We start from the raw sequence: 22,603 nt of genomic DNA, 5'->3' as shown, positions 1-22,603 counted from the left end.
TTAAACCCTGGCCAGGGAGAGTGACACCAGATGTTTCCACACCTGAAGTTTTGCCAATGTTTATTTAACTATATAAAATCTGGACCCTCTTGCAGTGACTTTGGAGGTCTCACCTACTGGTGGACGCACTGCATAGGACCTCCCAGTTGTTGGGACATGTTCTCCAAATCCTTGCAGCAACCAGGGCTCCCCAGGAACTGCTGATCAGGATGACAGTTAAGTATAAGGGCAATTGGTGATGCATCTTTCTTAATCACTGTAGTTAAACTTGTGTAGTAATGATTAGCTGCCATCACATTTTTCTCTCTGAAATATTCCCCAAGTCTTAGTCTATTTGTTTTAAGCATGGTTTTGAAGAACTAGCAAAAAAGAACAACAAAAAAAAAAAAACCACCTTATTTCATGGACAGCAAATAAAACCCCTTCAAGAAAGGCATCTAAAATTTTTTAATTAATACAAGAGTATTGCTATCCCTACAAAAATATTAGAGAACATAATAATAATAATAAAAACCCAAACAAAACCATTGATCCCAGTTTTAAACTATGTGATGGTAACTAGAAGGTAGAAGGGTTGTTTGAGGGTTTTTTTGTGGAGGTTTTTCTTTGGTTTTAAATCTCTCATCGGGGTTCCCTAACTAGACAAATGAGTGAGGTATCTTTCCCCTCTCTCTCCCTGCAACCACCTGGCAACTAAAACAAGCACTTCTTGAATACTTCTGTAGAGAAAATGCCTGTACATAGTAAGTAAAATTCTATCTTCATTACTCCCCAGGTGACTGCTCCAGGGATGGGTTTTACACTAGTCAGATTTTCAAGTCATCAATTCCTACTATTCACTAGTCAGTACACATTACTCAAGTTTTTATTATTCATGTTCAAAAGTCAAAAAGTAATACCTGACTAGACAAGTCAAACAACATGTGAATAATGTGATATTTAGCAAACTTACTTGAAATAAAAGTCTGTCATGTTATTTTAGAGAATGCAGATCATGATTAATGGTAACATCAGCCATCAGGTAATAAAAACCAAGAAGAAATTCTAGTATCACATAACTTCCACGAAAACATCGTCTAAAAATGGCCATGTACTACCCACTTCTTTTATCTGTCATGCTCAGGAGTACTTTGGTCTTTTTTGAGGAGACTTGACCAACAGGTTAAATAGAAACTACTTTGGGTGTAGTCACACCATTACTAACAGTTGCACTAGCGTGGCTTAAGAAATGTCCACCCCAAAGCAAAACATACTCACTTTTACATGGGTCTAATTCATTTCAATGAAAACTAAAAGACACCATTGTTAATAAATTACAAGTAAAAATGACACAAACGTTTGAGGTAAAGTAGAAGTAATAATCAGGACACAGCAGTATTAAATCTACCCATCTGCTCCTTATTCACCCCCACATACTTACCTTTTATGGCACAATGACAGACTGATCAGTATCATAGTTTTACATAAACACCTGTTTATGTCTATACAAAATCACCCTGCTGTAGGCTGTCAAAACAGCAAAGATGACAGTTCAAAATTTTACCTGCATATTATTAATGTAAGACATATGAGGAAGGAGAAATAGCAATGCAGTTGAAGACAACTGAGTGACTCAAAACTGGGACCTATGCCCCTTTACACAGATTTGGGTATCATTTTTCACCATTTCACTGTGAAAAGAAGAATGAGGAACATCAAACACCACCTCTTCCCAGCTTTTACAGGAATTAACTTTCTTAGAAATGTCACAAAATGTAAGTACTGTCAAAACATTAAATATATTTAAAAAACAAACAAACCAGAGGCACTGAATCTCACTTTGGCATCTAATCTTAAATAGCTCAGTTACTAGACACATGTTTAATACCAGGTGCCAGGCCTGGATATTAAGACATTTTAATGTAAGGTTTTATTTAATTTTTTTCTCTTATATATTGCTTAGATTTGGAGTCTGTATTAAAGTCAATTCTATTAGACTCCTGAACAGTCAAACATCTATTACCTACTTGCTAAATTTTAGCTAAAAATGGTCACACAACTCATCTCCCAAAGTGTCTGCAGCCAAAGAGGTATACAAACACCCAAATTATGGTAGTTCTTTTCACCTGAAACAGGTGCTGATGACACTTTGGAAATCTAGTAAATAATTAATTGTTATTCCTGCAATAAAATCAACTAAATACAATAAATACCAGCTTGTCACTAAAAAAAAAAAAAAAAAAAAAAGAGAAAGATTAAAGAGTTGTAATATCCAGTATTTTACTTTGGTTTAAAAACTCACCTACATCTTTGTCTACCCCTTAGCATAACGGAACACTGCAAAGGAGGTGGACATTATCCCTGCATTGAATCTGTTTCATTTTCAGTAAATGTTGAGTTTTATTAGACTGATAATAAAACTGAATTCAGAGTCACCATGACTTAGTAATATAAAATCCCCCATTTGCAGTGCCTTCCATCCAAACATGTGAAAGCACAAGTTTCGAACATTAGCAGCATTTACTGCAGCCATAAGCAGATATATATTAACCCAAAATCTGTCATGGGTCAATTTCAATAGCCACAGTCTGCTGTCAGTACAATTTTGTAAGCTGCTGGTGAAACACCTTCTGAAATAATGTCCAATTCTAGTTGAATACATTAAGGAAAAATGTATTCACTAAGGCATGAAACTGGACCAAGTACCAGGAAAGGTTATCACAATTACGAGAACATGAAGCATGAATAAAAAAACCTTCTGAGTTTCCTATATTCACCTATCACATACTGGTCCAAGAAGGCAGCATGAGTGCTACTTGTAAAACAAGGAGAAAGCTGGAAGTTAAAAATGTACAATGGAAAGAAAACATATGCTTAAACCATCTAAGAGTTAAGTTTAGGGAGACTTCAGAAAAACGTTCCCAAATATCTGCAATAGCCTTACACTTCAGTTAACATAGGTAATCAGGAACCTTGTTTACTTACCTAGAAATGGCAGGATATAGTGGAGATATAAGCAAACTAAATGATCCAAACTACTTTTCAGGCTTTTACTGCTTCTCCAAGATGGAGACCCTGATACAGCAAGGTGTTCTGCTAACAGGCAGGCTACGCCACAAAATGACCACATGCTAGCTGTATAATATGCACAGTTTATTAAACAAGGACACTAAAGTGAAGAAGCACACTAAAGCAAACATGCACACTAACATGAATAAGGAATATATATCTCTATAGTAAATAAGTACAATAAAGCAAATCATATATATATATATATATATATATATGCATGTAAAATATGGAGGAAAACTAGAAATGCATCAAATCATTACTGCATAGAGAGAACTGAGATTAAGAAGAAATACATCACCAGTCACCAGTGGATCATTATCCAGGCCCGCACTTCAAGCTGGGAAGCCCCGCTGCAGCCAATGCCCAGAGTCTCAGGCAACTGGGAGAGCCCCTGTGCTGTGTGTCCACCCAGAGGTGAGGCTTCAGATTCAACCACAAGAGGGTCCTGCTTTCATGCCCTTTAAAAACAACAAAAAACAAACAAACAAACAAAAAACCAATCAGCTTTATGCCAGATCTTTAATTGTTTACTCATAGGGCCATGCAGTTTCTCATGATCTCTCTGTTCTTCATGTGGAGAGCGTTGGCCAGGTGCCCTTGTGCGGGCAAGTATGAAGGTCACAGAACAGCTGCATACCTATGTTTTCCTGCCTCTTTCTGATAAAGAGTAATGATGAACATAAACATATATACTCTACTGAATCACTCTGACAAAAAACATACTTTGTTATGTCTCTCAGTCATGAGAGAGAATCAAGCCTCAGCTGGGTTCCCATCCACTGCATTAGGTCACAGCAAACTCAGGTAGAGGAGAATAAATACATGGTTTTCCTTCTTAGTATGTCAACTGCAGATCAATAAACACATACCATGTCATACCTTCAACTCTATAATTTGCAGTGTATCCGTTATTAATCCCCTCTTGCAAAGACTACCTTTAACCTATTCAAATCTTTCTTGTAGAAGCCCATTATGGAGCTCTGTTGCAGGAATATATATAAGGAATGAAAATGAAAGGACATTTAAAATGCACAACTGGGAATTCAAAGGAGCACAGAAATTAAGCTCCTTGCTTTTTATCAAACTGAAGACAGACTTTGGCACTAGCTGCCTTCAGCTCTGAAGGTGAAAGCAAACACAGCACAAAGAAATGCAAGACCAAGATTCTCCAGACTTCAAGCAATGATCATTGAAAATTGCCTATATGAACATGCCTAAAGCATCAATACTGAATCAGAGCTGACATTTCAGAAGGATCTGTTATGGAAAAGGATGAATAAGAGTAAAAAGAGAATGGCAGATCTTTAAAGTAAGGAAAATGTATAGACACACTAAATGCAACCTGGCCTACTTTACTTCATTGCTTTCCACCTACCATCCTAACTGTCAGCCCCAGTGTGTTATTCCCCATATCTTTCCTCCTCCACTTTTTGCACTGCCTCAACTCTTCTTGTAGAGTCAGTCAAGGAATAAATATGTATTACATCCACCCAAGACACACTAGCAAGTGTAATTATGGAAGAGATCACATTCTCATAATTCAGCAAAGGAAGCTTTTCAAGTGGCAACAGATGGCAGGCATCTCTTATAAGAAATAAAACATGATCAGGAACATAAAAGAATACATGATATGAGAATTTTTTAATAGAGACTTTGTTTTCTTTCAATTAATGTGTTAACTTAAGCTACCCTAAATGTGGTTATAGTGATCTACTTAAGCTTATAGATTTCAATACAAATTTCATTGTATTATGATGTGTTACCTTAAAATCAATACTCAGAAGTCATCTGAACTAATCCAAAAGACTGCTACTATGTTACAAAAGAGTGGGGGAATGTAAAATATAAAAAGAGCTAAGGAGTTGACCATTGGCTAAAGCCATCAGCCTACACAAAGAAACATTAATTAAAAAAATCATGCATTCATGTAATTAGCAAAAAGTATAAAAACCACAATATTAATCTTCCATTTTCTGTCTTCTTTCTGATAAAGAATCACTAATTTAACTACATTCAAATTTCTCTTTACATCCTATTTCCTGTTTTCAGTGCTGAGCGTGCAAGATAATTTCTGATCAACACATATAAAATGTGCATAAAACTGGGAAGAGGTATTAAAGTGTCAGCCTTCTGAAAGTCTTTAAAAAGACTATGAAAACATAGCATTATCTCAAGAGTAACCTTCATTTCATTAACAAATACCAACCTTCTCTAACCAAATACAACCTTCTCTAAATAAAATCTGGCTCATTATCAGAAATCAAAATCACTGCCAGCAGCAGAAGGCTTTTGAAAACAAGGCTATTCTTAACCTGAGTACTATCCCAGATTAAGACTTTATAAAATGTTATAGACACATTTCTCATACACTGGAAAAACATGTTCCAACATCCTTATGTTAAGAACTTAGGGACAAAACTACAAGCTATTAAAAAGGCACTTTGTTCCAATTCAGTACACAGAGATAAAACAGAAATTAAGAGATCCTTGACTTCGTGTAATTAAAAGACAGTCCAAATCAGCCTTGAATCCCATGAAGAACAGTGTCCTTTAAAAACAAAACTTTAGTGAGATTCTGCTATCTGCACCCACATCAGTCTTTTAATGTTTACTATGATACACTTCAGAAAAAGTGATTTAGGACTTAAACACAGCTGGAAGAGATTGTAATCCTCATAACTACGCCCTCTGCAGAGCATCATTTTTTTGAATGTTTAATATCCATACACTTCAGAAAAAGTGATTTAGAACCTAAACACAGCTGAAACAGATTGTAATCTCATTACTACGCCCTCTGCAGAACAGATGAGCAACTCAAAATACCAAGTGACTTCCAGTTGTCATTTGAACTGATGGTGTACATCTGCACCGACTGCTCTGATTCCAACCAAGATAACAAAGGCTTTAAATGTTTAACATGGAGAAATAAGAAGCCTTATGGACCCATCCCATTAACTCCTAAAAAACTTCCATTGTTGAATAACCCTAATCTTACAATGAAAATATCTGGTTACATAAAATGCTCCATGCGATTACACAACCCCGGAAACCAACCACTTACAAAAAGACAGTGAAAAGGAGTTTCCCTAGTAAGTAACTGTATGATAACCTGAGTACTAGGATTTTTATATCTTTCATCCATTTATATCTTTTATCTGAAGCAGTTATGTGTCTCTATATATAGAATTTCCCCATACTCATGCAAATATTGCCTATTTTTGAAAAAGAGAGGATAAAGAATCCTCGTGTGGGAACCAGAGACAATTCCTTTTGATATTTAGTAAACAGCCTCTAAAAATACAGATTTTCAGTCACCTCACTCCACTTCTTGGTCCAGATACACTGGCAGCCCAGTAAAGCAGCAGCTGTCAAAACAGAAATCTGTATTGAGAAGCCAGAAGTTACCAGGAGGTAAGAACTAAGAAGGTGCTACAATTCAGATCAATGAAGATTTTATCAGCAATCACTCTTCTTTTTAACAACCCCATGTAGTTTAAACCCAAATAACAGCACTTGATGGTTAATTAATCCAAACAAAACTTTAAAACTACCTGGAAAAATTACCTTGTCTTTGGTTAAAAAAATCTCAGTGATAAAAGCTTTTAACTTCACTGAACTGCCCAATAAGTGCCTCTACTGCTAAGACAGAAGATGAGCAAATGCTCCCAGTATTGCCCCATACCTTGCAAATGGTTAGTAGGTACTCTGTACTCTTCCTGGATTCAAGTATACACATAGTAACTTTGATCAATTTATCTACCCATTAACCATACAATTCATAAGCCACGGAAAAATCTTTCTTCTTTTGTTCTGGAAATCCCACGAGGGCTTTAACGTGCACTCTGCTCACGCTTTATTGTTCTAACATTCAGCTATTTCAGACATAAATTGAAGCAAGAGAAAACACAGTTGCTTAGTCTCCTTGGAACTCTTGCTGATACAGCTTTCTTCAGACACAGTCCTAGCCTTTCAATTGACTGCAAATGTGAAAACAAACCTGACAGTTAGCATTATTTAGTTAGTATTGAAGTATATAGTAAGACTTTAATCGATAGTGATATCTACCAAAAACTATTCACTCCTCTGTATCTTCCAGTATCAGACTGCCTCAGTTCCTATCCTGAGGTTTTGATACTTCAGTTTTGAAAATATTTTCCCTCTTTTTTTCCCCTCTCTCAAAACTAGTATGATCGCTAAGGTGAAACACTGAAGAAGGAACCCAAGAATGCAATAAAAGAAGCAGGACCATCTGAGCTGGGACTTGCAGGTATTAAAACAGCAAAGAGCCAGAGGCTTGTATGTGTAACTTCCAGTGACTGCAAAATTTCTCCTTGTTAATAACATGGTAGAATGTGCTATTAAAAGCTTCCTTTTTATTAAAAAGGAGACGTATGAAACACTTCAATAATATATCAACCCATTAACAGTTGGAATAAAGCTGCACTTGTCAATCCCTGCCAGCAGGAAAAATACTCATAATCTCTGAACTTTACTCCAATAGCTTGTAATTCTTTGTCAATATACCTGCAAAAGGCTGGATTCATCACCCCAAAATTTTCTGCTTTATTTCACTAGTGGGGCATATTTTTTCACGTAGCCAAGCAGTCTCCTCTCATTACAAACGTTGCACTTTGTTCAATATAAAGGACTTTCCACTGCTAGCCATTGTGAACTTAAGAGAAATAGTTAGCTTTTTCACTATTATAAATCCAACTGATTTTAAAAATGAAAATTGTATGGTTTTTAAGCATTGCATCAATTTTAGACACGACTGCTATTTTTATAGGAGACAGTATTCTGCAAGTACTTGTTTAGAGGATACTAAGTACAATGAGCATAAACAGTAGAGAACTTTGTCTTTCCTATGCAAGGCATAAAGCAACATTTTTTAACTAGATGTTACTGCCAATGAAATAGAATCTGTTTTCACAGTGACCATTTTCAAAGTTTTTGTCGTGGTTTAAACCCAGCTGGTAACTCAGAACCATGCAGCCGTTCACCCAGCCTCTCCCTTTCATCCCTCTCTGGGCAGTGTAGGGAGGAAAATCAAAAAAATATAAATCCCACAGGTTGAGATAAGAACTAAAGTACAATACAAAACTACTACTAAAAATGATAATAATAATAATGATAAGAAAATATCAATGGGAGAGAATAAAAAACTAAAAAGAGGAAAGAAAAAGAAAAAAATAACAAAAAACAATAAACACAACTGATGTACAATACAGCTGCTCACCATGCACTGACCTAGCCAGACCCTAGCAGCGAACAGTCCCTTCTGGGTAACTACCCCCAGTTTATATACCGGGCACGATGTGCTATGGTATGGAATACCCTTTTCACTACTTTGGGTCAGGTGTTCTGTCTCTGCTTCCTCCTGGCTTCTTGCGCCCCTCCTCACTGCCAGAGCATGAGAGACTGGAAAGTCCTTGATCAGAGGAAGCATTACTTCTGAACAATTAAAACATCAGTGTGTTATCAGCACTGTTTTCACACTGAAGCCAAAACACAACACTGCACCAGATACTAGGAAGGAGGAAAAAAATAACTGTTACAGCTGAAACCAGGGCAGTTTTATGGGAAACACCTGTTGCAACAACTCATCATTGCTTTAAGACCTCAATTACAACAGAAGAACAGAGAGTGAGATCCTCAGATTACCTGCACTGGCACCATTTATGATGAAGGGTGAGCAGTACCAAATAGCACTGCAAAGCAGGGCTAGTTTTCTTGACATGTCCCCATTAATTTTTTTTTATTTCCACCACTGCTCAGCATAATGTGAAGGAGCTGCGGGTGCCAAAACAAGTTGCTAAGTCTAGTATACCTGCATCTTGAGGTCCACTATTTTAATCAAGGACTCAGATAACAGCTTAAGCCAGTCTAGTTCTGGCCTGCTGATTGCTAATTTGCAATTCTCATTCTGCTATGCACATCCGCTCCTTTCCTTGAACAAACACACCAGCCTAAGCACACGCTCAACCCATTCAAAGAGACAATTCAGTCCAAAACTAAGCTGAGATACAACTATACATCTGCCCAAAAGCTCCAAAGTACAGAAAACCTCATCAGGTGATAAACACCACATCAGTATACTTTTACTTCTTTCTGATAAAACTGACTGTACAAGTCAAGAGAACCTAGACAAATTCAACACCATTTTATGTGCAAAAGGCTTGATTATTTTTCATAACAGGCACACAATAATCCTAATATTTGGAGACAACAGAGTAACATCTGACTTTTCTGTTATGAGGACTTGTAATTTTGTTCATTAAAGGTATCTTGGACTCTGTCAAGTAAACCAGTAAAACATGTTAGTCCTAGGCTGACCAGACCAAAACCAAGTTTCAACTTTTCAGTGAGACATGAATTGTCATTTCCATTTCTTTGCCGAGTAGAATCTTTAGCATAAATATTAGGAATTTAAGCATTTTTAAAACAAAATTAATCTTTAGTTCAGTATGCTTATGACAGTAGAAACTAGTATCTGAAATACCGAATTCTATCTTTTCAGATATCTTTTAGGGAGAAATCTACAGTACTTCACATATCAATTTCAAGTTTAGTGCCTCGGTTTTAGTTTTAATGCCTCACACAGTAAAGATGCTATGAAAAACTACTTTGATCACAACAGTAACATAGAACTTTTCAAATCCTACCATGGAGCTCCTAGCCCAAATTATATGTCACCTAACTTTAAGCCAAACCATACTTATTTGTTTGCTGTCTTCCTCTCTCCCTCCCCTTCCACCAGTAACAGCCACACTAACATACCAGGAGAAAATCACCACTTATTAGAGAGGCTACAGTTGTCATGAAGCAGCATCAGCTCCTATGTTAGCAGACCCTTCTTTAGTGTTAGCACTACAGGCCTCATGCAGCATACATATTTCTCACGTTCAGTCTTCAATTCAAGTATCATCCATTATACGTGAAACCTCCCTTCAGAGACAGCAGCCAGCCAGAGAGGATGCTGAAGGCCCAAAAGGCATTCCATCAACCTTAACAGAGCAGCTGAACTGCAAAGACGCTGTGAATCCCTCTCTATTCCACAACTGTGCAAAAAAACCCTCAGGACCTTTTCCCTCTGCAGAATCACAAGCAATGAATAAGCACTGGTCAATCCTTTACAGGCACACCGGAAAACCAGCAACCTGGACAAACAAGTGCACACAACTCTGCTTTTCTCTTGTTTTCCCCCACACTCAAAATGACTGACTGAGAAACTGGCTTCATTATAAACAGCACTTACAATGAAGACTGCCATTAGAGTGACCAAAGCATGTATGCCTCTTGTAGAACAATGAATAGCTGAGAAGTATTCGGAAAGAAATGGCAATGTTCAACAGGTAATAGATAATGAAAAACAGTAGTCTGAACAAAGCAAGAAGAAAAAAAAGTTAATCTCCTAGAAAAGAGACAAACACCAAAATGTAATCTAATTTACTGTGTGAGGTTTTTTTAATTCTTTCCTATTTATAATGAAATAGATCATAAAGACAGGGGGAGGGGGAAGAAGGGAGAGAGGAAAGTCTGCATTCATGCAGTAAGATTGAAAAACATTTCTCCAACTCAGTAAGTCTAGGTTTTTGAGCTCTTGGCTTATTTTGATATGCTGACCATACCAACCTTACCATACTAAAAAAGAAAAGGAGCAGCCCAAAGCTACTGATAGTCTAACCCAGTCATTTTAACAGTTTTATATCTTGGAGGGGAGGGAAAGGGGGGGAAAAGACAGTGCTGAAGAACTGAAACAACTGTCCGTTTCCAACCCAGCCCCATTGCAAAAAATTAAAAAATGCTCAAACTTTCCAGTGCAAAAAGGTTCACAGCATTCTCAACAAAGTTAACAGTGACTAAAAGCTTACACTTGTGGAATTATGCCTTTTAAACTCTCACATGTCATTTATTTTCATTTCCTCCTCATCATTAGACCTAGTAGTCTGCATGCATGTAGGAAGGAAGGGAAGAAGTTAAATTCTAACGATATGAAAACTTGACACTTCACAGAAAAGGCATCTGCAATTATGAAACCCTTTCTTTGCTTAGTTGTTTGGCTTTGTTTAGTTGTTGGTTTGGGGTTTTTTTTGTCCAGATTCTTTGGGGATTTTCTGAGGTTTCACTGGCCATGTCACAGCAAGAAAACATTTCCAAAATGTAACTGTTAAAGACATTTTTTCACTGCATAATCTAATAATATGTCACAGTTCAAGAAAAACTCACTTAACATATGGAATATTATTCAATGTAAACTGCCGATCAAAGTCATTACTAACAGGTAGTTTTCAAACTCTAGCCAAAAATACCATTACAGTATCACCATCTTGTCCATCAATCCTAACACTGCAACATGACACTGGTTTAAAGAACAAGGAGGACTCCAGACAGAAAAATCCATTGGAAACCAATAGCATGAGAGGATTCAGCCCTTATAAAACTGAATTCTTCACTGTGACCCAATCACGGCTGTGACATTTAACTTGACTATTGCCATTCTATTTAAACTGGAGAAAATCTCCTCAGCTGTAAGGAGGAGCCGAAAGGTCTCTATTATTAAGGCAACAAAATAATCTCACTTGTTTCTTACAAGTTTCACTTGTGTAAGGTCTTTGACAGCCTTATTTCTGCTGGTTTAGGAATTACAGGCTGCAACTGACCACCCCACCCCCCCACCCCCCCCCGTTGGAGAAGGCACATTGAAGCAAAATATCCTTTACATATCAGGTGCTTATTTTAACAGCATCGAATATTTGAACAAACCACTGATGACCGCAGCTTTATGACAGTACAGTCTCAGTGTAGAAAACCAGGAGGAAACTCTTCAGGAAAAAGGCAGGTGGAATGAAAGCTAGGTCAACAAACTTGCCTGTCAGCCATAACCCTCAAGTGCTGTTATTAGAGCATATATTAGTAAGATCCTCCCAAATGATAGTCTATATTTCCCTTCGTTTGCTCAGAAGATTTTTAATTTAATAAGGAGTAAACATGAAAATATCTTCTAAATTCCCAAACACCAAAATCTTAACCAAATCTCCAAATAAGTGATTGCCAGTTTTTCTTCGTACAACTTAGTTAGTACTTGCTACAGCACTAACAAGCCACATATACCAGCTGGTTTTCCTTTCCAGCCCCGCATATAGTCATTTTGTCACATGCACAAGCCTGTCTCTAGAGTCAGAAGTATAGAACACACACCTCTGCACAGTACAGAAGCTAAAGTCGCTTCTATTTATTCGGTCACAATAAAGGTACTCTACAGCCTCTGGGATAGTTTAGCTCTAGTCCATAAACGAGCTCAAGACACGCTCTATGATTAGATCTTTGCACAAAACTCTTCAGAACCCCTTAAAACCAGGCACAGATGTCAGCTTTTATAAGTAAGGGAAGATTGTCTTTAAAGAGAAGTTGACACAGAAAACCAGTAGTTGAACAGCTAGCTCTTTCCAACTTCAAGTAAACAAAGACAGCACTAATAGCTAGATGAAACAAAGTAACAGACAATAAAAATGTTTGGGTTTTTTTAAGAAACATCTTTGTGGAAAACTAGTATGAAAGCAGACAAGTAACTACCTCATGGTTTTTATGCTGTGAGGAGTCTGGCATTCACAACAGCATTTCACATGCACATAGTGATTCTGTGATCTACTGCAGAACCTTTCTAATCCACACCAGATCAGAAATTAGCAAATTACAAAGAAAGCTTTGGCGAGACAACTACAAGCTAAAGCTTTTCATATCAATCTTTAATTCCTTCTATATGAGAAGGTATCCATCATTAAAAACATCACTGAACTTACAGAATTATCACAGAATTGATAATCAGCATTCAAAGAGGTGGCAGCTACCAATAGAACTCTTCAGCTACACATTGATTCAAAGCATTCAGTAACTGTAGGAAGAAATCACTCTCTGAAAAGGTTCAGTCTATACAGGGTCAGACAGCCTGCGCAAGAAATAAATAAGTAAATAAACAAACACTACCTTTACTATGTCTCATAATAATTGTATTCCAGGTATACCTTAAGTCTCCTCCCAAGAATTTTTAAAAGCAAAATTACTTTCATAGACCCTTATTTCTTCCTATAACAAATTTCAAAGACTAGATGGATGTGTGACATGTACAGTAAAAAGGGAAGAAACAGTCTGTCAGTGCAAGATGTTAACTACTGCAGCCTGCAAGAAGTATCTATATAGGCTTTAATTTGGTTCCTCTTTGCAGTTCACCAAGAATTGCTTTTGGAGACTGAACTGTCCCATAAGGGACAATCAAAATAATTTAAAAACATTAATAAAAATATACCAGTTGTTTAAATAGATGACATCTTCATGGACACTCTCTCCCTCCATTCTTTAGAACACAAATTAGTAAAATACAAGAAACACACATCATTAGAAGTTTGTGTGACAAGAACAAAGAAATCCTTTTGTCTCAGTATGTACCACGTGTAGATCTTTTCATACTTTTTCAAATGCTTATAATGTATTTTCCCGGGGAAAAGGTTTATTCCTTTGGTTTTGGATTAAAGCTGGGAAGAGAGCTGAAATTCTCCCCCCCACCCCCATTTGCATGCTAAAATTGTCAATGTCTGCAGAATGTGAAAATGTATGACTAACTCATAGAAAAGGTTATACTTATCATGGGAAGCAGTAAGTAGCTACAGAATCTCAAGGAGAAGAAAAAACAGCTCATTTTTCTCGTCTTCACTCTTCTAGTGAATATCTCTTACAGTCACATCAGATCTAAAAGGCTACGGAAGAGAAATCTGGAGTCTTTTTACTTATGCTTATACTCTGTATTTTCATATCTAAAGATAAAACAAATCTCCATGAAACCTTCCAATCACCTCCAGAAACTCAGTACAATGTCAACTCATGTTTGTGACTGGAAAATAAATGACATGACAGAGAGGTGGCCTTAGAAGTCTACTGAAAGTTCCACTAGCCAAGTCATCTGACCCATTTAGATTGGATATAAGGAAGAAGTTCTTTACTGTAAGGGTGGTGAGGCACTGGAATGGGTTGCCCAGGGAAGTTGTAAATGCTCCATCCCTGGCAGTGTTCAAGGCTAGGTTGGAAAGAGCCTTGGGTGACATGGTTTAATGGGAGGTGTCCCTGCCCATGGCAGGGGCGTTGGAACTAGATGATCTTAAGGTTCTTTCCAACCCTAACTATTCTACGATTCTATTTGGTGAAGCAATGGAAGAGAAATTGAAATATGAGGACAGAATGTATTTTCCATTCCCAAAGACAAATAGCAAAAATTAGAGAATCATAGAATGGTTTGGACCGGAAAGGACCTTAAGATCACCTAGTTCCAACCCCCAGGCCATGGGCAGGGACACCTCACACTAGACCGTATCACCCAAGGCCCTGTCCAGCCTGGCCTTGAACACTGCCAGGGATGGGCAGTGTTCTTCTTCTTTGGGCAACCTGTTCCAGTGCCTCACTACTCTCACAGTAAAGAGCTTCTTCCTTTTACCTAACCTGAATTTCCCCCGATTCAGTTTAAACCCATTTCCCTGATGAAGAGTCCCTCTCCATCATCCTTGTAGGCCCCCTTCAGATACTGGAAGACTGCTATGAGGTCTCCATGCATCCTCTTCTCCAGGCTGAACAGCCCCAACTTTCTCAGCCTGTCTTCATAACTTACCGCAGCATGGCTTATATATCAGAGTTAGTTCTACACTTATTTGTGTCCCATTGCACTGTTAATTTCAATAGAAAAATAAAATAGGACATGGCAAAATACCTTTAGTGGAAAAAAAAAAAAATAAAAATAAACAAGCCAAGGCATTCTCCTGTCTGCATCTAACTCTTCATTCAAATTCAAGCCTCTTTTAGTCATAACATCATAACCAGACAACCCATGAGCTACATCATACTCAGATGATAATAATCTGAGTAATTATTTGTCGTGGTTTAAGCCCAGTGGACACTATTACAGTGCACAGCAAACATATTCTTGATAAACAATTTCTGGTGTTAGCACCTAAGATTATACCTAGAAAGCTGCATTAAAAACGACTGCAACTAATACAGAGATTTTTACACCTACATATTAATAAAATTAAACCTTCAAATGCCAACTTTCACTTAACACCATATGGATCAATATGCACAGACTGCTCCTGGTAACTTCTGTCAAATCTTGAAAGAATCTGACATGCAAGAAGGTGAACTGAAGAAAATTAGCTCCACTAGCTACCCAGAAGTCTTTTTGTCTGGTCCAGAATAAAGCATTTTATGAACATAAATATCTTTTCTGAAAATGTTACAGAATGGCCTAATCTTGTGAGAAGTATTTCTATCTCATTCTAGCCAGTCAAGAAACAGAAGTACAAGATTATTAGTATGCAAATAAAGTATTTGCTCTGGTGTCACCAAGCATAATGTTATTATTAACAAGGACAAATAAGTTACTGACACAGTATTTTCATACAGACTAAATTTTATATGTCACTGCAGAAATAGACACCCTTTGTAGCAACACACTTCAGAGTTTACAAGTACAGATTCAAGGCAAGATAATGACAATTTAGCAAGTCCAAACACATTATGAGAAGAGGGTTGGGAAGAAAGATGCATACATGGTTTTTCCTGGGAAAAAAATACAAAAATTAGGCATCTCTTTGCAATTTGCATGAGAGCAGTATAAGCATAAATCAAACAACTTTCTTTTACCAGGATTTTAACTAAACACCTGTGAATTCATCATAGTCTTATGGCAACCCAGTATAAAACGCGTGATCCTAAAGCTTGAATTGATTAAAGCTGCGAGGCAATTTTGCAATCAGTCTTAGGAAACTGCTACAGGAAAAAGCAGTTTAGTTACTTATTTCATTCAACAAATAAATCCAAGCAACTGATCCTAAAAAAAATTCAGTAAAGCTTGAAAAACAGTAAACAACCAATTAGTATAATGCTAAAGCAAGAAAGACTGAGGGAATCACTGCAGCAGTGCAACTGGGAGGCTTTTATAAGTGCAGACAGAACTGACTAGGCAAACACTATACACTGGTTCAGGGTCCACGCCTTGACAGAAAGGAATAATTCAATGATGGAAAGAAAAGCATTTCAAGCATTAAGCAGACTGATTTGATTACAGTGTGTTAGCACACCCTTAAAAGTGAGGAAATAATATTCAAAGCATCTCTAACATATACCAGTTTAACAAAAGTTAAAGTTTTAAATAGAAATAATTTGTTTTAGAAACGGGCATTTTCAGCAGTGAGCTTAATTATGTACTTAAGCAAGCACATTAAAAATTCCCTTACCTCTTGCCTAATTTGAATCCTCAAATCAACATCGAAGTCCCTGTGTCTAGAACACACTTCATATTTTAGGAAAAAAAAAAAACAAAAAAATCCACAGTTACTATCACAACAAAACAGTACGTAACACAATTATCTGAAACACAGGAGTTAATGTAAGATCCCAGACATTAGTCCCAAGACAAAACTTTAAATTCCAAATGTCTCTTGGTGCAAATAATTTTTTTGAAAATTCACTATGAATGAATGATGCATGCCACTATGCTAAAAAAAAAAAAAAAAAAAATCTATTCCTCAAGTAAATTCTACTGATTGCTGCTGCTCAGTACAGTGAGCTTTGTTATAATAAGCATCTTGTTTAGTAAGTTAAAACAAATTTGGCCACGTCCTTCAACTAAGTAATCAACTGACCAATGGCTTCATTATGCCAATCTGTGCACCCAAACTAATAGTTCAGACACAAGAAATGTCAATTATTCATAAATAAAGAATATATAAGTTAGCCAGCTGTACTGTACCTTTCAGCTTGTTCTCTCAGATGACAAACTAGAAAAAGCTGTACAGCACATCACATTACCTGGGGAAAAAAAAAAACAAAACAAATCAGCAAACACTGCAATGGCAATGCTTATGGTTGCAAACGTTAATAAAATGTTCACATGCACACTGCAAGAGAAGACAGCAGAGATGACTTGTTCCAGCATAACATCACATATAATTCACACAGTTATATCCAGCAACATCACAATGATTATATAATAATCGACTAAAGATAGCATCATACACTGACTGACTGGTTATGTAGAGAGCGACAAGTTCTTAACTAAAAGTAAAAAACTTGACAGGATGGCCATTTGCAAGTCACCAAATAACATGATACTCATTCTGGCAACCTGAAAAAATAGCTTTCCTATCTTAATTAAGCAAATACAGCACAGCACATTTTTGCCCACACACAAGACACACAGAGTGTTTCCTTCCCTAAATCAAAACGTGTTTGTACTGTTCACAAAGCAAAGATACCACATTTTTCCGCAATAAGGAGAGCCTCAATTTCAACCAAGAGGGATCCTTATTGCAGTCAAAACATGAGTCTTTTTAATGCAGAGATCTAAGTTTTTGTCAGTCACAAGGACTGTTAATATCAACCTAAATATATGTATGTAAGGATAATAATAAGTCTCCTTCTTGCCACTTTGCAGAGGTGGAAAAAAATGGTAGAGCTAGTTTAAGAAAGTTCTTCCACTAGCAGCAAAACTACAAAAAAGCCTTGTTTTCTTCATACTTGCATATTTCTTTCTTGCAATCTCAACCAGCATTGTAGTAATGCCAACACACACACACACACCTTGATTACCTTCCAGTCTCCCCACCACCTTTTCAACAATTTCCCCCACTGACTCTGTCAACTTATAACTGTGACTTGAAAAAGGGGCAGTCACAACTGAGAGCAGCCACTTGAACTCACCATACTTCATGTCATTCTCTCTACTTCTGAATGATTTGTACTCACTATTTTTGAATAATACATGCTGTGTTTGACAAAGGAATAAAAAGACCCTGAAGTTTCTACATATAGTATGAAGTTTGTAGTGTAAAGTACTTTTTCTGATTAAGATTAAAAAAAAAAAAAAGTAAGAAAAAAGGGAAAACAGTATCATTGATCAACTCACTGCTCTTTTATTCTTTTCTACAGTGCTGGCTCTGCAACACCATTGCAAGACTCTAGGTCTCTGCAGTAGCAGACTCCAGTCAAACTTTCCATAGCAAATAAGGCTTTCAAACTCCCTAGTTCTCACCACACTGAGTATTTAATTTTCATAGTTTATTGATTTAAATACAGATGCACATATTCAATAAAATTCACCTGAGAAAGTCTAATTCAGGTAAGAGCAGCAAGTTTTATCTTGGCTTTTTAGAGCAATTACAAAGCACGTACAGTGTGTCTTCAGCTAGCAATGAAAATGTTACGTATCACAATCGCAAAGATTACTTTTAATGCAGATTAACCCCTTTCTTTCTTCCTTCCTTTTACTGCATCTATGACTTCCACATATCAGGTAAACTTATAGTCTAATACGGCAAGCTTGCATTTTAAGAAGGGGGGTGCAAGGAACACAGAACTATGTTTACGTCAAGCCAGAGCTCTGGATAAGCTAAAAAGATACGGACAGCTTCTGTCTGGCTTTTAACTTACTCTAATCAAACTGCCCTCAGCAGGTGTTCTCTACATTTCCTTTAAACATGACAGCACACCTAACATAGCAAACCAGTACTTTCAACTACCATTAAATATCTTTATTAGCAATGAAAAAAAAGATTAGACTTCAAACCACTAATCTCTCAGGACTGCCAACAGTCTTAAATCCATTGCACCTTCAAACACCTTTATCAATACAAACTTCCATTTAGTAACTTTACTTCCATATGTACACTAATAGAACAACAGTTCCAAAAAAAAAAAAAAAAAAAAAGGAGAAATGTTTATTTTATAGCATACAAGACACTTTTTTTTGAGATATATTATCTAAGACAGTAGCTGAGAAGTGAAACATTGTCAGAGTTTCAAAATACCATGTCCTCACACATTTCATAGGCGGTATCTAGCTTAGAGCTTCAATGGAAATTCTGCTTCTACTTCTTACAGAGTTTCCTAGAGAGATCAGGAATTCAAGATGGAATTATTTTAGTCCTGGAAGATCACTACCTGACAAAAGCTAAAAAGGCCATCTAGATTACTCAATCATATGGGAAAAGGAAAATTGAAGCTATTAAAGTAAATACGTAACTTTTGCTTTAGAAATGTTAAGAACTTTCTTGACAAGAAAGCTTACCTATATGGCAAATATAAAGTTTAGAGATCAACTTCTCTAAATCATGACAGTAATCAGGAGAATTAAGAGGAGGTTCGGCAGTTGCAGCAACTAGAAGCTGTATTTTACAGTCTCTTTCATAGCATCGTAATTAATTTCTGCCATTCTAGGCATTAGTATTAGGCTACCGTCGTTACAAACACTAAGTCAACTTTAATACAACAGTTACAAGTTTTGTCTTGATTTTCTATGGTGACAGCAGAGTTAAGATCAAGCTTAAAATCTAACAGATTTTCCTCAAAAAGTGGTTTATGAAATGCCTTTTTTTTATTTCCTGTTGCAGTACCCCTGTGCATCTCTCCAGAAAACTGTCTGACCCTTTTCTAACGCGTTGTATATGATCTCACCAAGTAACTTCAGTTCTGCACAGGTTCATACTGTCTGAAAGAGACTGCAAAGTATCTAGAAGTACAACTTATACAAAGCTACTGGAAGAGTACAAGGCTTCTATTGGCACTCACATGGTTATCAATCAAAGAATTTTATGAACTGCAGAGCACCTTTATGAGACACATGATTAAGTATCACAGTTCAGATTCTCACTGGCCCTGCCACTAAAGGAATGAACATAAAATTTGTAAGTATCCCACCCAACAACCAATAATAATTTTTAAAAAGCACACTACCTAGTTCTAAAACGATTCCTAACAACTTATTTAGCATATGCCTAATTGTTCACGCTGTACAAGAGAAACTAATTTACAACAGAAAATACATACAAGGGATGCTCCTTAAACATAATGTTCACCTCAGGTGTGTTTTGGGGTTTTTTGTTTTTGTTTGTTTGCTAGTTTGCTTGGGCAACTCAAACCTTTTCATCCACAAACTGAATTCTTCTTTGAAACTCTGGAAGACAATTATGTAGGTTATTTTGAAAGATACCAAACAAACTATTTCCAGAAGAAAATTCCGGCGCATACTAAGATAATAAAACAGATTTCCTTGAACTGGTTTCCCAGAGACAGGAAATTACTAAACTGATTTGACACAAAGCATACAGAGACTGACAGCTTTTTAACAACTAAAGCCAAATAAACAAAAAAAAAAAAACCAAACAAAACAACAATAACAAAACAAACCCAAGACATGTGAAATGTGAAGCAACAGAAGAACATCCAAGTACTTCATAAACCATAAGAATGAAATCTCCTGTGAGACTTACCAACTTCAGAACATGATAAGCTTTCCACACAGGGCACTGTGAAGCAATACCCAACAGACTAAAAGTGACCAACATCAGAGACCAGATCTGACAGCACCACAACTCGTCAAAACTCAGTGATTGAGGAAACATCAGAATTTTGTAATATCATACATTATATGTGTGTGTGTGCACACGTGTGTATATCCTTAAACATTAAACCAACTCAGACCACAGGCATTCCATATTTTACCTACGTATACCACTTAATTTCTTATTTCCCACAAGACCTTAAAATCCCATATGCCGCTCAGATACACAGCACTGAAGCCACATTCTGGCACAGCTGAGGTCATACACACCTTCTACATGTCCCCTCCACCAATTAGTTTGGTGGAAGTGGTATCTCAACTACTATCAACCACCACCCCACCTCCCCAAAGCGACCCTTTCTCCCAAAGCTGTGGGGGTCTGGAGCCTTGCAAACACAGCCCTAAATAGGAAGAAGTACTGAGGGACAATGCGGGACAGCTCCATACACGCCGGGTCCCCACGGGCAGCACCACTTTGCCCGCAACTGAGCTGCCCCAGTGTGTGCCACTCTACACAAGAGACACTTCATCTCGGGTTAGAAACGGGCGGACTGGGGGTGTCGGGGCTTCCTTTCCCCCGGAAGACAAGAGACACCTCCCGCTGGAGCAGGGGAGGGAGGTTAAAAGGGGAGCTGTCCATAAAGAGAGAAAGATAAGTGACAGACGCTAACCTGGCGCACGTATGACTCCCTCAGCTGGGAGGGGTGTTCGAGGCACAGAACCCCACACAAAACTCAACCTCTCTTACTAACACCTCCTCCCTCCCCGAGAATACAGCGTGCTTGCTACAGCACGGAAAGTTCAATCACCGTGTGCCCGCCCTCCCCCCGCCAAACCCCAGACACACGGAGGACAGAAGGCCCGCTCCTCCGCAGCCCCCCACCCCGCACCCTTCCGCACCCCCGTGCCGGGAGCCCCCTCGCAATCCCCCACCGCAAACACCTCAGAGGAACGCGGGGTAAGGCCGCCCCGCCTCCAAGCCCCTCGCCTGGCCTCGCACGGCCCGCAGCCCCACAGCGGGGCGGGGAAGGCCGGTACCCCGGCCCAGCCACCGGAGAACCCCCACGTCCCCCCTTCCCCACCACGCCACACCGCGGCCCAGCACTGACCTTACAGGGGAGGGGCGCGGTCGCCTACTCGGGGCTGGCGGGGGGGTTTCCTCCCCGCCGCTGACCACCGATCCTCCGCTCCCCGACCCGTCCTTCCCCAGGCGCCGCCACAGGCAGAAGGCAGAGGACCTGAGCGCGGTGGCGGGGGGCAAGGAGGAACACCAGCCCCTGCGGCCCTGCCACGCTGGGAAATTACAGCGGGGAAAAAGGGGGGGGGGGGGGGGGGGGGGTGCGGTGATGGGGGGATGAAATTAAAAGGCTCGGCCCGGAGTTTAAAACAAAGAGGCGGAAATAGCCGAGCGCGGCCCGAGCGTAGCCGAGCGGGGGCGCCGCGCTCAAGGGCGCATGCGCGCGGGGCGCTCACCCTGGCACGGTTTCGGCCGCCTCCTTCCTCTCCGGCGCTGCAGCATTGGGCCTGCCTCGCGCGTGTGGTGTCCCCCGCAGGTCGGGTGAGAAGTGACCGCCGCGGGCAGTCCCGGGGGCAGAGCGAGGAGCCCGGTCCTGCAAATCCATTGGACCTGTGCGCAGAGCCAGGCTGGTGGAGGGGACTGAGTGACTGAGTTTTTGGCAGGTTTGCTTCAAAAGCACGGAGGTGCTTTTTTTAACTGGTGACCATAGAAACTTCGACAACTTGCTGACAAACTGCGGGTGGGTCAGACACTCCAGCTGATGAAATGAAGATTTTGGCTTCCTGAAAGTGGAAAGGTCAAGGAACGTGCATCAAGCTTGGGAAGCCCGCACCAAGTTCTACTTCACACCAAGTGGCTGAATAGCAAGGACAAGTACTTAAAAATTCAGTTGAACCTGGGGCTGAACAACTCCAACTCTCTCATATGAACCTGTCCTCATGAGAGGTGCTCTATCCCTCTGATGATTTTTGTGGTTCTCTTCTGGGCCCTCTCCAACAGGCCCATGCCTTTCCTGTACTGAGGACTCCAGAGCTGCACACAGTACTCTCAAGTGGAGTCTCACAAGAGCAAAGGGGCAGGATCACCTCCCTTGACTTGCTGGCCACACTTCTTTGGATGCAGTCCAAGATAACGATTGTCTTTCTGTGCTGCAG

General features: G+C 38.8%; 1 protein-coding gene across 5 annotated transcripts in view; it reads right to left on the bottom strand.

Moving 5' to 3' along the window:
* The window catches only part of PCGF3 (polycomb group ring finger 3), a 49,738-nt gene extending 28,050 nt beyond the window's left edge, over positions 1-21,688 (bottom strand). For 2 of the 5 annotated variants that reach the window (XM_057426473.1, XM_057426475.1), the window contains exons 1-3: positions 21,541-21,686; positions 16,844-16,902; positions 16,329-16,384 (exon numbers count right to left, since the gene is read on the bottom strand). The gene's annotated coding sequence lies outside the window, so the exon portion shown is untranslated. Of the gene's footprint in view, positions 1-16,328; positions 16,385-16,843; positions 16,903-21,540 lie in introns of all 5 variants that reach the window. The other 3 variants (XM_057426474.1, XM_057426477.1, XM_057426478.1) reach the window with 2 other exon arrangements.
* Positions 21,689-22,603: the final 915 nt, after the last annotated feature.

Source organism: Pezoporus wallicus, unplaced genomic scaffold, assembly GCF_028554395.1.
Source record: "Pezoporus wallicus isolate ANWC-B61680 ecotype Strahan unplaced genomic scaffold, APGP_CSIRO_Pwel_v1 contig_5116, whole genome shotgun sequence".
Lineage (NCBI taxonomy): Eukaryota > Metazoa > Chordata > Aves > Psittaciformes > Psittacidae > Pezoporus > Pezoporus wallicus.
Note: the sequence above shows the minus strand (reverse complement) of the source record. Positions and strands in the feature narration are given on the sequence as shown.